Source organism: Pseudophryne corroboree, chromosome 8 (assembly GCF_028390025.1).
Source record: "Pseudophryne corroboree isolate aPseCor3 chromosome 8, aPseCor3.hap2, whole genome shotgun sequence".
In the NCBI taxonomy this organism is placed as follows: domain Eukaryota; kingdom Metazoa; phylum Chordata; class Amphibia; order Anura; family Myobatrachidae; genus Pseudophryne; species Pseudophryne corroboree.
The window spans coordinates 136,278,246-136,293,935 of record NC_086451.1 but is presented as its reverse complement, the minus strand read 5'-3'; the positions used below and the strand labels follow the sequence as shown (position 1 = coordinate 136,293,935).

The window sequence follows — 15,690 nt, the reverse complement described above, 5'->3', positions numbered from 1 at the left end:
CTGATTCATGTGAGGAGTTATCCATTCGGAAATTCTCCCATGTCTTATCACATTTATGTTGAAAACCATCTGATGTTGCTAGATGGGAGGGAAATTTCCACATTGGAGGAGAGGTTCTTTCCATTGAATAAATCATTTCAGTCCAAACCATCCCATGATCCGATATAGAAATCGGTTCAATGGTGGCCTGAGAAATGTTAGGGAAGAGCAGAGAGGAGATTAAAATATAGTCAATACGGGACCAAGTGTTATGAGCCATAGATAGACATGAGAACTCCTTTTCAGTAGGGTTTAAAGCTCGCCAGGTATCAACTAAATTCAATCGCTTGGCTAACCACGGAACACCTAGTTTAGGAAGAGGTCTAGCTCTGTTAGAGTATTGGGATTTATCCATGTATAGGGAGGAAACCAGATTAAAGTCACCACATAAAATTAAGGATGAGCTATCACAGCCGTATAATTTAACCATAAGTGAAGTGAAAAATGTTTTTTTATACGTGTTTGGGGCGTATATATTATCTATATGGTACAGTTTATTACCCAATTTAACCTGTATGATGACATACCTGCCTTCTGGGTCTGCGTCAACTTTCAAAACTTCAATGGGTAGAGATCGTCTCGCCAAAATTGCCACTCCACATGATTTAGAATTGAGCGATGCTGCTCCTAATAAGGACCAGTTTAGCATCTGTAGTTTTTTAGTTTCCTGTAGAACCAAGTGCGTCTCCTGTAAACATGCAATGTCAATACTATGTTTGTTCATGTAAGATAAAATTTTCCGCCTTTTAGCTGGTGTGTTAATACCACCTACATTAAAAGTGCATATCTTAGCCTTTGACATACCATATGAAATAAAGAGGCTCCAACTGGCACGGGTAAGACAATGTAAAACACTGTATCTCTGCAAACAGGTGCAAGATTAGGGGAGGGAAGGGGGGGAGGGATAAGACAGAAGGTAAGAAAAACATGACTGGGGGTACAAACAAAAGAAAAGTAAGAGAGAGAAAAAGAGACAGCAAATATGAGAGTAATGAAACATACATTACTCAAATTAACTAGTAGTAACAAACGGACTTCGGGTGGAACACAAACAGTTGGTGGTGACAACTATGTAAAGTCAACAGATGGGCGGGGCTGCTCCGTTACCGCCAGCTATAATGAAAAAGCATAACTGGGAGAAAAAAGAGATCATAGCTCAAACTCATGAATTGAGTTTTACAACTAGAAGCAAAATGACAAAACGGCATAATTTTACACGGCCAGACAGACTCAATATATTCAAGCACAAGAAACATTGTGATGGATTCTTGTTAAGTATTAATAAAAGAGGAGGGTGAATATGAGGAGAAATATTACTCTCGGGCGTCGGAAATATCACTGGTAAGAGAGTCTTCTTCCTCCTTGAGAAAGGCTTCTGCGTCTCCCGGGGTGGTAAAGTCAGTAAAAGAAGATCCCTGAAAGATTCTTAGCCGAGCTGGGTACAGCATAGCAAATTTTCGTTTGTTTTGTACCAGGAGGGAGCAAACGGGACTAAAGGTCTTGCGAAGACGAGAAAGTTCCGCAGAGTAATCCTGGAAAATCCGTAAAATGTTACCTTCCCATCGGAGCTCAATCTTACGAGAAGCCTTCCATATTGCATTCTTATGTAGAAAGTTTAGGGTTTTGAATATAACCACTCGTGGTCTTTTAGAGCTTGCACGCGTCTGGTCACCCATTCTGTGTACACGTTCAATTACCATGTCAACACATACCTCTTCAATATGGAGCAACTTAGGCAGAGTGTTTCGCACAAAATCTTCCAGACCTGGGCCCTTAATAGATTCGGTTAAACCTATTATACGAAGGTTACACCTGCGCGTACGGTTTTCAATATTGTCCATTTTATCAAGGAGATGTCTATTGTCCTTTTCCAGTCGTCCTACAGTGGTTTTCAACTTTTCCATTTCATCCATTGTCACCCCTAGATTAATTTCAGTATTAGATACCCTGGTAGAGAGTTGCTGCAATTGGAGAGTAATGTCTCCTACTGCCTTCTGTAATAGAGGAGCCATGGTGTCATGAATAGCCGCGACTATATCTCTATAGGTCAGGGACGTAGTGGATGGATCAGAATCAGTACGCACCTGTAATTGTGCATCATCAGCGCCCGCTTTAACTGGCTTCTTTGCAACCGGTTTCACAGGGCTGGAATCGGCGCTTGTTATGGAGGATTGCTCAGCGCGTCGTTTTTCTTGCCTGGGAGGCATTGCGGACGGGATTTTAGATATATTTGAGGGCCCCAGAAATTTTTCCATGTTGTGCAGGACTGGTGTATTATTATGCCTGGAATATCTCTGGGAAGAGCACTGTCTTTATAAGCAATGTATATATTGTTGGGGCTTATAAAAGACTTATCGGTTCTTACAGGTGTGCTAAATTGAGTGAAGTGAAGGTTAATTTGTACTCCTAATGATCAGACTCTATATCACAGAGTTTGTAACGGGAGACAGGTTGAATGTGACTCCCAGTTTCCAGATCATACACTGCTGGCCTTCTCCTTTGTGTACCTGCATGCACAGGTCTTACCTTCAACCACGTTGTTGTGCTAGTAACCTTGCTAGCTGACACTGAGATATATGTAGCGTGGATATCACTGGCGGCACTGGCGGGTGTCTAGTGGGCGGTCGGGATTTCAATCTGCCCCCAGAAAGCGTCTCCACTGTGCGGGCAACTCAGACTGTGTGTCCAGACGCGGCGGTGAGCCCACAGGTTGGTGTACAGGCTGGAGCTCCAAGACACTTCCGAGCAGCGTCTCGTCAACACGGGCAGCGCGGGCGGCCGTCAGAGCAGGCTCACGGGCAGCGCCTCAGGCCTTCACCGGAGTTCGTCACAGCAGCGTCTACCTCGTTGCGGGACGGGCGTTCTTCATGCCGCGAACAATCATCCAAGTACCAGGGGGTCTGGGGTGTATAATATGCCCTTGTTTGAGCTGGGTATCTGGCGGCAACGGAGGAGCGCACAGGAGCTGCTGCTTACTCCGCCATGCCGGAACCGGAAGTCCCCTTATATATATATTTATTTATTAACAGTTTCTTATATAGCGCACCAAATTCCGTTGCACTTTAATATAATGAGGGGGCCCCAGAGATATCACTGTACCGGGCCCCAAGATTTCTGTTGCCGGCCCTGGTTGCAAGTAACATGACCAGTGACTCTATGACATGTAGTACGGGTAATACGGATGGTGTAATGGTTAGCATTACCGCCTCACAGCACTGAGGTCATGGGTTTGATTCCCACCATGGCCCTAACTGTGTGGAGTTTGTATATTCTCCCCGTACTTGCGTGGGTTTCCTCCGGGTACTCCGGTTTCCTCCCACAATCCAAAAATATACTGGTAGGTTAATTGGCTTCCAACAAAAATTAACCCTAGTGTGAATGTCTGTGTGTACATGTGATAGGGAATATAGACTGTAATCTCCACTGGAGCAGGGACTGATGTGAATGGCTAAATATTCTATGTAAAAGCGCTGCGGAATATGTGTGCGCTATATAAATATCTGGTGATAAATAATAAATAAATGTAGTATTTGTCTTGATGTGCCATCTACTGGATTGACATGTATACTGCAACTTCATGAGTCCAGATTAGCTGCCAGATTGGTGATTTATATATAGTGTCAGATTTCTCTGCAATATAGATCTTGACATATATACAGTGGGGCAAAAAAGTATTTGACACCCACCGATTGTGCAAGTTGACCCACTTAAAAAGATGAGAGAGGTCTGTAATTTCCACCATAGTTACACTTCAACTGTGAAAGAGAGAATCTGGAAAAAAAAATAGGAAATCACATTGTATGATTTTTAAATAATTTATTTGTATATTCTTTGCGAAAATAAATATATATGTCATCGGTAGAACAACGGCACTCAAGCAGACTTGATGAAAATTAAAACAGATTCTTTATTAGTCTGATGGCGTTTCAGCCCCGTCGTCAGGGACAAGCGTTCATATAAACTGAACCACATTACAGACATATATAGGTCTCTAAACAGGTGATTACATTGTTCATTACACACACCTGATCAGCGCCGCACTCCACCCCAGGACCATGTTCAGGAAGCCGGAGTCGCCGGAAGCTGATGTCAGAGGACAGCGCTGACCAGGCGGTTTACAGGAAGCTGCAACATAGTTGTTAGGAGATGCTAAGAAACAACAACATAACAAAAATTACATAACGAAAGTGAATACAAACATATAAACTTTCCACCAATGATTATAGTAATATATTTATACAGTAAGGGACTGTTTTAAGTACAAATATTGAATGCGTTTACTATCACTGCGGAGACTATTGTCAATCGCACTGGCTGATATACACATCCCAGGGAAATATGTCACTGCAATCAAAACTACTACTTAATATGTTTAATCAATAAACCTACATTAGAGATAACATTGCAAGACCAAATTCTCATTAGGGCCACCAGGTGATACTGTATTGAGGGTAAAGATCCACCTGCTTTCCCGTTGCAGGAGAATCCTATTTCTATTCCCTCCTCTGGGTAACATTGGAACATGGGCCCTCATTCCGAGTTGTTCGCTCGCTAGCTGCTTTTAGCAGCATTGTACACGCTAGGCCGCCGCCCTCTGGGAGTGTATCTTAGCTTAGCAGAATTGTGAACGAAAGATTCGCAAAATTGCGAATAGAAATTTCAATGCAGTTTCTGAGTAGCTCGACACTTACTCTGCCACTGCGATCAGTTCAGTCAGTTTCGTTCCTGGTTTGACGTCACAAATACGCCCAGCGTTCGCCCAGACACTCCCTCGTTTCTCCAGCCACTCCCGCGTTTTTTCCAGAAACGGCAGCGTTTTTTCACACACACCCATAAAACGGCCAGTTTCCGCCCAGAAACACCCACTTCCTGTCAATCATACTCCGATCACCAGAACGAAGAAAAATCCTCGTAATGCCGTGAGTAAAATACCTAACTGTTGAGTAAAATAACTAAGCGCATGCGCTCTGCGAACATTGCGCATGCGCAGTAAGCGACTAATCGCAATATAGAGAAAATCGGCAACGAACGATGAGGGCCATGGTCAATAATGATAGCACGCATACTGGCTATACTCAGGGCCGGATTAACAATGGGGTGGATGGAGCTGCAGCTCCAGGCCCCCCACTGAAAATAGGCCCAGCAGACCGCCGCAGTGAAGGGGCCCATAAACGCCGGCATTACAATGAGTCACATTGACTCATTGTATGCCGTCTCCACCAGCACTGCACCCACCGCCACACAGTGCCCCAGTCCGTACATTCAAGTCCTGGCTCGCCGTCGGAGCGTGAGGAGGAGCCGCTCTCCCTTTTCCTCTCGTGCGCCTCCTCCCCCCAAGCTTATTAGCCTAGTGATGCCGCTGCTGTGTTGAGTGACGTGAGGGTGGAAGGAGCCGCTGGCAACTTCGGGGGGCGAAGTGCTAACAGCCGGCCGTGGGTATGTGTGCATGCGCCGCCTGGGCAGCGCTGCTGCTTTCCTTTCCCGGCCGGCTACCTTCCAGGGCCGGCTCCAGGCACGTTCGACTGGAGCGGCCGAACAGGGCGCCGGCTATTTAAGGGAGGCTGCCCATTTCAAATATGGAGCCAATCAGAGCTCGCGGACCGGCAGCAGCGGCTCTTGATTGGCTGCTGGGCCGCAAGCTCTGATTGGCTCAAGGACCGGCGCCATATTTGAGATGACCGGAGAGAGCAGCCGCAGCGCAGCAGACATCGCGGTCACTGTGGGTGAGTCCGGTCCGGGGGTTGAGGGCGGGGCAAGTGTCCCCGCTGCCGTAGCTCGATCTTGTCCCTGCAGCCTGCATGTAGCCGAGGTACCGGGAGCGAAGCACACTGCGCACCGCCCATCCCCACCGCACTTGGATACAGTTATCTGGCACTGGGGGCATTTGTGTATCTGGCAGCCCTGTGGGGGCATTTATGTATCTGGCAGCAATGTGGGGGCATTTGTGTATCTGGCAGCACTGTGGGGGCATTTGTGTATCTGGCATCCACTGTGGGGGCATTTATGTATCTGGCTGGCATCCACTGTGGGGGCATTTATGTATCTGGCATCCACTGTGGGGGCATTTATGTATCTGGCAGCACTGTGGGGGCATTTATGCATGTGGCAGCACTATGAGGGCATCTGTGTATCTGGCTGCACTGTGGGGGCATTTGTGTATCTGGCAGCACTGTGGGGGCATTTATGTATCTGGCAGCACTGTGGGGGCATTTATGTATCTGGCATCCACTCTGGGGGCATTTATGTATATGGCATCCACTGTGGGGGCATTTATGTATCTGAGAACCACTGTGGGGGCATTTATGTATCTGGCAGCACTGTGGGGGCATTTATGTACCTGGCAGCACTGTGGGGGCATATAATGTGTATCTGCCAGCACTGTGGGGGCATTTATGTATCTGGCAGCACTGTGGGGGCATTTGTGTATCTGGCAGCACTGGGGTGGCATATAATGTGTATCTGGCAGCACTGCTGGGGGCATATAATGTGTACTGGCAGTGGGAGAGAAAGAAAGCTCTTGTGTGGGCGCACTCTTGGAAAAAGAAAAAGAGAGGAGAAGAAAAATTCTTCAATTGGAAAAAATTTTTATGTTAAAACATTATTTTATTGAGTAATTAAAACAAATACCCTTCTACGATCCAATAAAGAAAGTGCACAAAAAATGCAAAAAGATAATAATATATATATATATATATATAGGGAATGTTCTGGTCTGTGAATCCTGAGAGAAAGATTAGAAAGGTTGCAGACACTGGACAGTCTGACAGCCGTTTCTCCTGACCAGTACAGATATTCTGTATTAATGGGACCCACGAAGGAGGTCAGTGTGCAAATTTCGTCATAGAAAGACCACTTTAGTTAGGTCAATGCTATACACTTAGCTGGTTACCCATAAATTCCAATGTCATAGTTTTAGATTGTAGGTCTAGTAATGCTAATGGAAACTATGTCCTCATGAAGAGTGATATAGAAAAGGAGGGCAGAAAAAAGTATATTCAGTGGTGATACTGCTGTTGGTGTCCACCCTTCAGAGGAAGGGGAATAGTTCCTATCCTACAACACCGGGTATTCCCAGGGAGTCTCCTCTCGTGGTACTAACCCAGCCCGACGCTGTTTAGCTTCCAAGACCGGACGAGATCGGGCATAAGCAGCGTGGTATGATAGTAGGAAGGATATCTACCAATGAGAGTGCACCTATATATGAAAATATAGAATGATAGAAAGGATAGAAAGTGTAGTGCGTGGATCTACTTTCCTCGTTAGGCAAGGAAAAGCGGCTGTCACACAGTGGCGCCGTATACCCTTGATCGGGGATGAGAGTCCACTCGACAATAGCCAGATAGGAAAAAAGGGGGGGGGGAAGAGGGGGAGGGGGAAGAGAATTAAGAGGATTGGACTTTATGAGGTTAAAAGACCATTCATTATTGGGAGAACAAATGTCCAATGGAAAGAAAAGGAATCAGACAGCTTCAAAAGCAAAAAGCAAGCTGTCTATACATTCTTTGCATAAAGCCAATCTAAATCTAAATATATGCAAAAATACTAACCCTTACGTAGTTGTAAGTGGAAAAGGTGCATCTATTAAGAAGTACTGAGTACAGCTGTTATGAATCAAAATCAGGTAGTAGGTGATTATAGGTAGCCAAATCAACACATGTGATACAGTATATTTAACTAAGGCAGATATGATCCTGTAATATAAAGGAATTGGAATCACCCTCTTATCACTCAAATGAATGAGCTAGGTTATACACAAAAAAAGACCTTATCATATGTGTGTGTATAACTACTACCTGTGAAATATATTGTCCATGCAGCAGGAAAGGTTTTTAACATACTGAGTAGGTGCATATGAGAAAAAATTATCAAAATAATGACTTGTGTTGGGAACAGAGACCCATATACACATAAAGTTAAATACAATGGATATTAATGTTGGCAAGAAAATGCCAAGGATACTCAAAAGGTCAGATGCAGCAGATAAAGGGTAACCAGAGAAGCCTCCATAAGCAGGTCCCGCTGTAGAGTCTGTGGAAAACGCGTTTTGCCCGCAGGCTTGTTCACTTCCGGGATCTCACAGCATGTTGTGCATACAAGGTTTAAAAGCCCTGTAGTAGGGATAACAGCCAATCGGCTTGGGAATACATTAGTCACGCGGGCGGGAGTGGGATGACTGACAGCGCCAGTACCCAATGGAGAAGAGTATGCGGTGCCTCAGTGACGCGTCTGACGCGATGACGCGTCTGTAAAGTGCATGACGCTAAGGGGGTGTGTGTGCTCAATACACTGGGGACGGCACACTAGCGTGATGACGCTCCGGGGGTGTGTGCTCCAGGCACGGACGGGGGACGGCGCACTAGCTGGGGAAGTAGTATGGCACCATGTTGAAAGAGGGAATACCAGGTCTCTATGCGTTACAGCATCTGAGATTAATAGGAGTGGTATTGGTGAGTAACCAGTGGGGGCGTGTACACGGCGTGTCATAGCCAGGCCGGGGACCGGGGATGCCTGATTGATTTAATAACTGCAGGGCAGCCTGAGGCTAAGATGTATGTGTAAGGTGCACTACAAATGACAGGGGGGCAAAGAGTGAGGGTGCCGTCTTAGGGACAAGTGGGGCATAGGGGTGTTGTATAGTGGAGAAAAATAATAACAATACCATTTGTCTGGTATAGGTGTATAAATTAAAGTGAAGGGTGTAAAAATGACTAGGGTAAGTAGTGTAAAAAAATATATATTAAATGAATAAAAAATAAAAAATATAAAATAAAAAATATAAAAAAATAAATAAAAAAATAAAAAAATATATATGCAAAAAAATGTGTAAAAAAATATAATGAATAACTAAATACAATAAAATAATATAAACATTTATTTGAGTTGGAGGGGGTGAAGCAGGGGAATAGTGCTGAGGTAGAGGAAAGATGCTAGAGGTATCTTTACTTAAAAAATTATAATAATAAATATTAATAAATATTGGGTACTTGATGCTATACTGGGTGAAAGATAGAGCAGTGCAGGGAGACCTCACTGTAAAGGAACAGGGTGTGGGTGAGGAATTGGGTGTATGAGGGGATTGCAGTGAAAACAGTTGCATGAATGGAAATTATGGGTGAGAATGTGGGAATAACAGGAATGAGGGAGGTTGATGGAGAGGGAAGGGGATATGTGGTGTGGGTGGCGGAAGGGATAAGGGGGAAAGAGGGTATGGGGGGGGGAAGAAAGGAAGGGTGGGGGAAGGGAGGAAAGGTAAAGAGGTTATGATAGTGACAGATAGGAATGCATTTGAAAGGAGGAAGGAAAAAGAGGAGGGGAAAAAAAATATTATAAGGGGGGGGAGAAAGGGGGGGGGGAATATATATAGGGGGGGAAAAAGGGTGATGGCATGGTGAGTGAAAGGAACTGGTAGAAAAAACACTGATAAAAGCGTGGGAAATAAGAAATAGATTAAAATAAGGAGAAAATCTTAAAAGTTAAAAATTATGAGAATGGATACCATTCTAAGTATTGTGAGTTAAAGAAAAGCACCGTAATTAATATTTTCATTGAGTCCATCAGGTCGAAGACTCCCGAGCCGAAAAATCCATTCGCTCTCTTTCTTGTATAATTCTTTAGTCAGGTCCCCTCCACGTACGCCCAAGTGGATGCGGTCTAGACCAAAGACTTTTAATTCTTTGGTAGAACCCTTGTGCCGATGGTGAAAGTGTTTGGAGACTGTAGTAAGTTGTTTCATCCGTGTTAGGTCTTTTTCCGCGTTCCGAATGTTCCCCAAATGTTCCAGGGTCCTATCTTTTAATTTGCGAGAAGTCATACCAACATATTTAATGTTGCAACTGCAAGTAATGCAATAAATTATTGCTTGGGTATTGCAATTGAAGAAGTGTCGTATCTTTGTTATTTGTCCATACTTATCAGTAACCATATTGGTTTGTAATATGTGTGTGCATGCCTTACATTGGCCACAGGTAAAAGAGCCTGATGTGACTGGTTTCTTGCGTGTTGATGTTGATAGATGGCTCTGAACTAATTGGTCCTTAATGTTTCTGGATCTTCGCCAGCTCATCTGTACCGTGGGACTAACAATGGGAGACAGAACAGGGTCCATTCGAAGTATGGAGAGATGTTTGGTGATAGCCTCTTTCAGCATTTTCCATTCGGGACAAAAGGTTCCTATAAATCTAACGGTGTCCTCTTGTTCTGGAATTTTTTTGTTGTTAGTCCCAAAAATCAAACAATCCCTCTTCACCAATGTTGTGGCTTGATAGGCTCGTTTGAGTGACCGTTTACTATAGCCCCTGGCTAGAAGGCGATTGGTGAGTTCCCAACTCTTACTTTTAAAAATATGGTCCTCCGAGCAGTTTCGTCTGAGTCTGAGGTATTCCCCTTTGGGTATATTTTCAATGGTGGGGGGAAAGTGCGAACTAGTTTGGAAAAGGAGACTGTTGGTAGCAGTCTCCTTCCGATATAGCTCTGTTTCTAAGAAACCTGTGTGTGATCTGTACACACTAAGGTCAAGAAAGGGAACCCTCTCTGTGCTAACTGTGTAAGTCAGCTTGATGTTCAACTGATTCTTGTTAAGCAATTCGATAAATTCCATTAGAAGATCCCTTTCTCCATTCCAGATGATGAAAACATCGTCGATATATCGTAACCATAATTCCACATGATTGGTATACTTCTCGTTGTTAGGACAAAAAACCTGGAAGTGTTCCCACCACCCTAGGAATAAATTGGCGTAGGTGGGGGCGCACGCTGCGCCCATTGCTGTTCCTCTTATTTGCAGAAAGAAATGGTCTTGAAAGACAAAGTAGTTCTTGGACAGAACAAAGTCCAGTAGCATCAAAGGAAATTCAGAAAAGGCACTCATTCCTCCTTGATCCAGAAAATATTTGACAGCTTGGATTCCGTGATGATGATTGATACTCGTGTAGAGTGATTCTACATCTAGTGTTACCAGTAAAAAATTATCTTCGCAGTATATATTATGTATCTTATGTATTAGATCCGACGTATCTTGTAAATAGGAAGGTAATGATAAGACAAAATCCCGGAGGTGAAGATCGAGGAACCGACTTGGTTGTTTTAATAAGCCACCATTTCCGGACATTATGGGTCTTTCAGGGGGTACAGAAACATTTTTATGTACCTTGGGAAGTAGGTAAAAGGTAGGAGTTTTGGGGTTCTGAACTGTCAAGTATTTGAATTCTGCTTTGGTAATGCTGCCCTGAGTTGCTGCGTTCTGTATTAAAGAATTGTAGGTTTGCAAGAATCTCGTTGTTGGGTTATTGAGGAGTTTCTTATAACAGGAGGTATTATTGAGTTGTTGTTGTGCCTCAGTGATATACATATCCCGTGGCCAGAGTACGATATTCCTACCTTTGTCAGATGGTTTGAAGATGACATCGTGCCAAGATTCCAGTTCTTGTAGGGCTTTGCGTTCCCGGAATTTGAGGTTCTTGGGGAAGCGGTAGAGGCCCTGTCTGGTTTGGGCATATATATCGTCGAATTCTTTGGCGACTCTATTCAAAAAGACCCTTATCTCAGGGTTGTTATTAACCGGGGGAAAGAAGGAAGATTTGGGTCTGCATTTGGGTCTGTGTATGGTAGATGCACCCATGCAGGATTCCGCTTGTAGTTCTTCCAGTTCTTGGATCGCATTAAGGTCATCCATGGTGAATTCGGGATCGAGGGTGTTCTCCACTTGACTCCCTTGCTGCCTGGCAAAGAATTTTTTGAGGAGGAGTTTCCTTCCAAAAAGTCGAAGGTCTTTTTCCCAGGCGAATCTATTGAAAGACTTGGATGGTGAGAAGGAGAGTCCTTTGGAAAGTACCGCCATATGATCGGGAGAGAGGGATCTATTGGTTAGATTGATAACTTGTAAATGATTGTTGGAGTCTATCTCACTGTTTTCCTCTGTCGAGCCGGATATCGCGCCGTCCTTGGTGGGTCCCAATCTAAGTTTCTTCCGTCGCTTCTCCTTTCCCCCTCTCCTTGTTTTCCTCGGGTTCTGACGCGGCCTCTCGATCTCTGGCCCGGTCCTTAAAAACGAGGATGAAAACTGGCGAAATCTTCTTGACTATCAAAAGTTTCCCCTGCTAATTCACCAAATATATGTGTGTCTGGCAGAACTGTGGGGGCATTTGTGTATCTGGCATCCACTGTGGGGGCATTTATGTATCTGGCAGCACTGTGGGGGCATGTATCTATCTGGCAGCACTGTGGGGGCATATAATGTGTATCTGGCAGAACTGTGGGGGCATTTGTGTATCTGGCATCCACTGTGAGGGCATTTATGTATCTGGCAGCACTGTGGGGGCATTTATGTATCTGGCAGCACTGTGGGGGCATATAATGTGTATCTGGCAGCACTGTGGGGGCATTTATGTATCTGGCAGCACTGTGGGGGCATTTGTGTATCTGGCAGCACTGGGGTGGCATATAATGTGTATCTGGCAGCACTGCTGGGGGCATATAATGTGTACTGGCAGTGGGAGAGAAAGAAAGCTCTTGTGTGGGCGCACTCTTGGAAAAAGAAAAAGAGAGGAGAAGAAAAATTCTTCAATTGGAAAAATTTTTTATGTTAAAACATTATTTTATTGAGTAATTAAAACAAATACCCTTCTACGATCCAATAAAGAAAGTGCACAAAAAATGCAAAAAGATAATAATATATATATATATATATATAGGGAATGTTCTGGTCTGTGAATCCTGAGAGAAAGATTAGAAAGGTTGCAGACACTGGACAGTCTGACAGCCGTTTCTCCTGACCAGTACAGATATTCTGTATTAATGGGACCCACGAAGGAGGTCAGTGTGCAAATTTCGTCATAGAAAGACCACTTTAGTTAGGTCAATGCTATAAAGCAATAAGAAAATAATTCCTCTCTGGGCGCCGCAAATGAGCTGCACGGGAAAGTACTAAATAGAACACCAATCTATACAACCTTGTAGAAAAAGAAAAAAGTACGATCTCACTTTTGCGCTCAATGTCCAGAAAATTCAGATTTGCCACAGTGGACCGATGAAGTTCATTCAATATGAAAAAGAAAAAAATGCAACATAGTATAATACTGCATTGAGACCAGATCTTTCACCACTGTGTAATACAGGGAATGGAAATGTGGATATAGTCCCAAAACTGGAAAGTTCAAGCTTCCACCTCTTTTTCAAGGCACCCAACGTGATATGCAGGATTTATGGTGATGGACGCTTACATGTAAGCTTACTTCTGTAAGACGTGATGAAAACTCATAAAGGTTTCTTTTGTTGGCCTTGCGATCACTTCATATAGGTAGATGGACCCCAATATCCCTCGTAACAAATCAAAGCCAGAGATACAATCCAATTAGGACAAGGACACTCTTTATTAGAGTACAAACAAAAGAGTGAACAGAAAAAAACCATACCATGTGGGAAAAGGCAGGATGGTGTTAATAGCCAATAGCAATGGGTCCGGATACCAATAGCTATTTATCCCCCACTATGGATAGTCAAATATGTCATCCACAACAACACACTGTGTCGACGCGTTTCGACGCTATGCAGCGTCTTTTTCAAGATTCACAGTGTGTAATCACCCTGAAGTGCAGCGTGTCCTGTCTGTTCAGGTAGAGAACCAGTAATAGCCAGATAGGAAAAAAGGGGGGGGGGGGAAGAGGGGGAGGGGGAAGAGAATTAAGAGGATTGGACTTTATGAGGTTAAAAGACCATTCATTATTGGGAGAACAAATGTCCAATGGAAAGAAAAGGAATCAGACAGCTTCAAAAGCAAAAAGCAAGCTGTCTATACATTCTTTGCATAAAGCCAATCTAAATCTAAATATATGCAAAAATACTAACCCTTACGTAGTTGTAAGTGGAAAAGGTGCATCTATTAAGAAGTACTGAGTACAGCTGTTATGAATCAAAATCAGGTAGTAGGTGATTATAGGTAGCCAAATCAACACATGTGATACAGTATATTTAACTAAGGCAGATATGATCCTGTAATATAAAGGAATTGGAATCACCCTCTTATCACTCAAATGAATGAGCTAGGTTATACACAAAAAAAAGACCTTATCATATGTGTGTGTATAACTACTACCTGTGAAATATATTGTCCATGCAGCAGGAAAGGTTTTTAACATACTGAGTAGGTGCATATGAGAAAAAATTATCAAAATAATGACTTGTGTTGGGAACAGAGACCCATATACACATAAAGTTAAATACAATGGATATTAATGTTGGCAAGAAAATGCCAAGGATACTCAAAAGGTCAGATGCAGCAGATAAAGGGTAACCAGAGAAGCCTCCATAAGCAGGTCCCGCTGTAGAGTCCGTGGAAAACGCGTTTCGCCCGCAGGCTTGTTCACTTCCGGGATCTCACAGCATGTTGTGCATACAAGGTTTAAAAGCCCTGTAGTAGGGATAGCAGCCAATCGGCTTGGGAATACATTAGTCACGCGGGCGGGAGTGGGATGACTGATAGCGCCAGTACCCAATGGAGAAGAGTATGCGGTGCCTCAGTGACGCGTCTGACGCGATGACGCGTCTGTAAAGTGCATGACGCTAAGGGGGTGTGTGTGCTCAATACACTGGGGACGGCACACTAGCGTGATGACGCTCCGGGGGTGTGTGCTCCAGGCACGGACGGGGGACGGCGCACTAGCTGGGGAAGTAGTATGGCACCATGTTGAAAGAGGGAATACCAGGTCTCTATGCGTTACAGCATCTGAGATTAATAGGAGTGGTATTGGTGAGTAACCAGTGGGGGCGTGTACACGGCGTGTCATAGCCAGGCCGGGGACCGGGGATGCCTGATTGATTTAATAACTGCAGGGCAGCCTGAGGCTAAGATGTATGTGTAAGGTGCACTACAAATGACAGGGGGGCAAAGAGTGAGGGTGCCGTCTTAGGGACAAGTGGGGCATAGGGGTGTTGTATAGTGGAGAAAAATAATAACAATACCATTTGTCTGGTATAGGTGTATAAATTAAAGTGAAGGGTGTAAAAATGACTAGGGTAAGTAGTGTAAAAAAATATATATTAAATGAATAAAAAATAAAAAATATAAAAAAATAAATAAAAAAATAAAAAATATATATGCAAAAAAATGTGTAAAAAAATATAATGAATAACTAAATACAATAAAATAATATAAACATGTATTTGAGTTGGAGGGGGTGAAGCAGGGGAATAGTGCTGAGGTAGAGGAAAGATGCTAGAGGTATCTTTACTTAAAAAATTATAATAATAAATATTAATAAATATTGGGTACTTGATGCTATACTGGGTGAAAGATAGAGCAGTGCAGGGAGACCTCACTGTAAAGGAACAGGGTGTGGGTGAGGAATTGGGTGTATGAGGGGATTGCAGTGAAAACAGTTGCATGAATGGAAATTATTGGTGAGAAGGTGGGAATAACAGGAATGAGGGAGGTTGATGGAGAGGGAAGGGGATATGTGGTGTGGGTGGCGGAGGGGATAAGGGGAAAAGAGGGTATAGGGGGGGGGGAGAAAGGAAGGGTGGGGGAAGGGAGGAAAGGTAAAGAGGTTATGATAGTGACAGATAGGAATGCATTTGAAAGGAGGAAGGAAAAAGAGGAGGGGAAAAAAATATTATAAGGGGGGGGGAGAAAGGGGGGGGGAAATAGATATAGGGGGG

The 15,690-nt window shown here is 43.8% G+C and overlaps 1 long non-coding RNA gene and 1 pseudogene across 1 annotated transcript; both read right to left on the bottom strand.

Moving 5' to 3' along the window:
* Window positions 1-511: 511 nt before the first annotated feature.
* Window positions 512-4,183, bottom strand: LOC134947562 (uncharacterized). The gene is made up of 3 exons (XR_010182623.1): window positions 4,065-4,183; window positions 3,726-3,810; window positions 512-727 (listed from the first exon to the last, which is right to left on the bottom strand). It is a non-coding gene; the product is annotated as an uncharacterized LOC134947562 (long non-coding RNA).
* Window positions 4,184-7,089: 2,906 nt separating this feature from the next.
* LOC134950201 (5S ribosomal RNA) lies at window positions 7,090-7,208 on the bottom strand (annotated as a pseudogene).
* Between the last annotated feature and the right edge of the window lie 8,482 nt (window positions 7,209-15,690).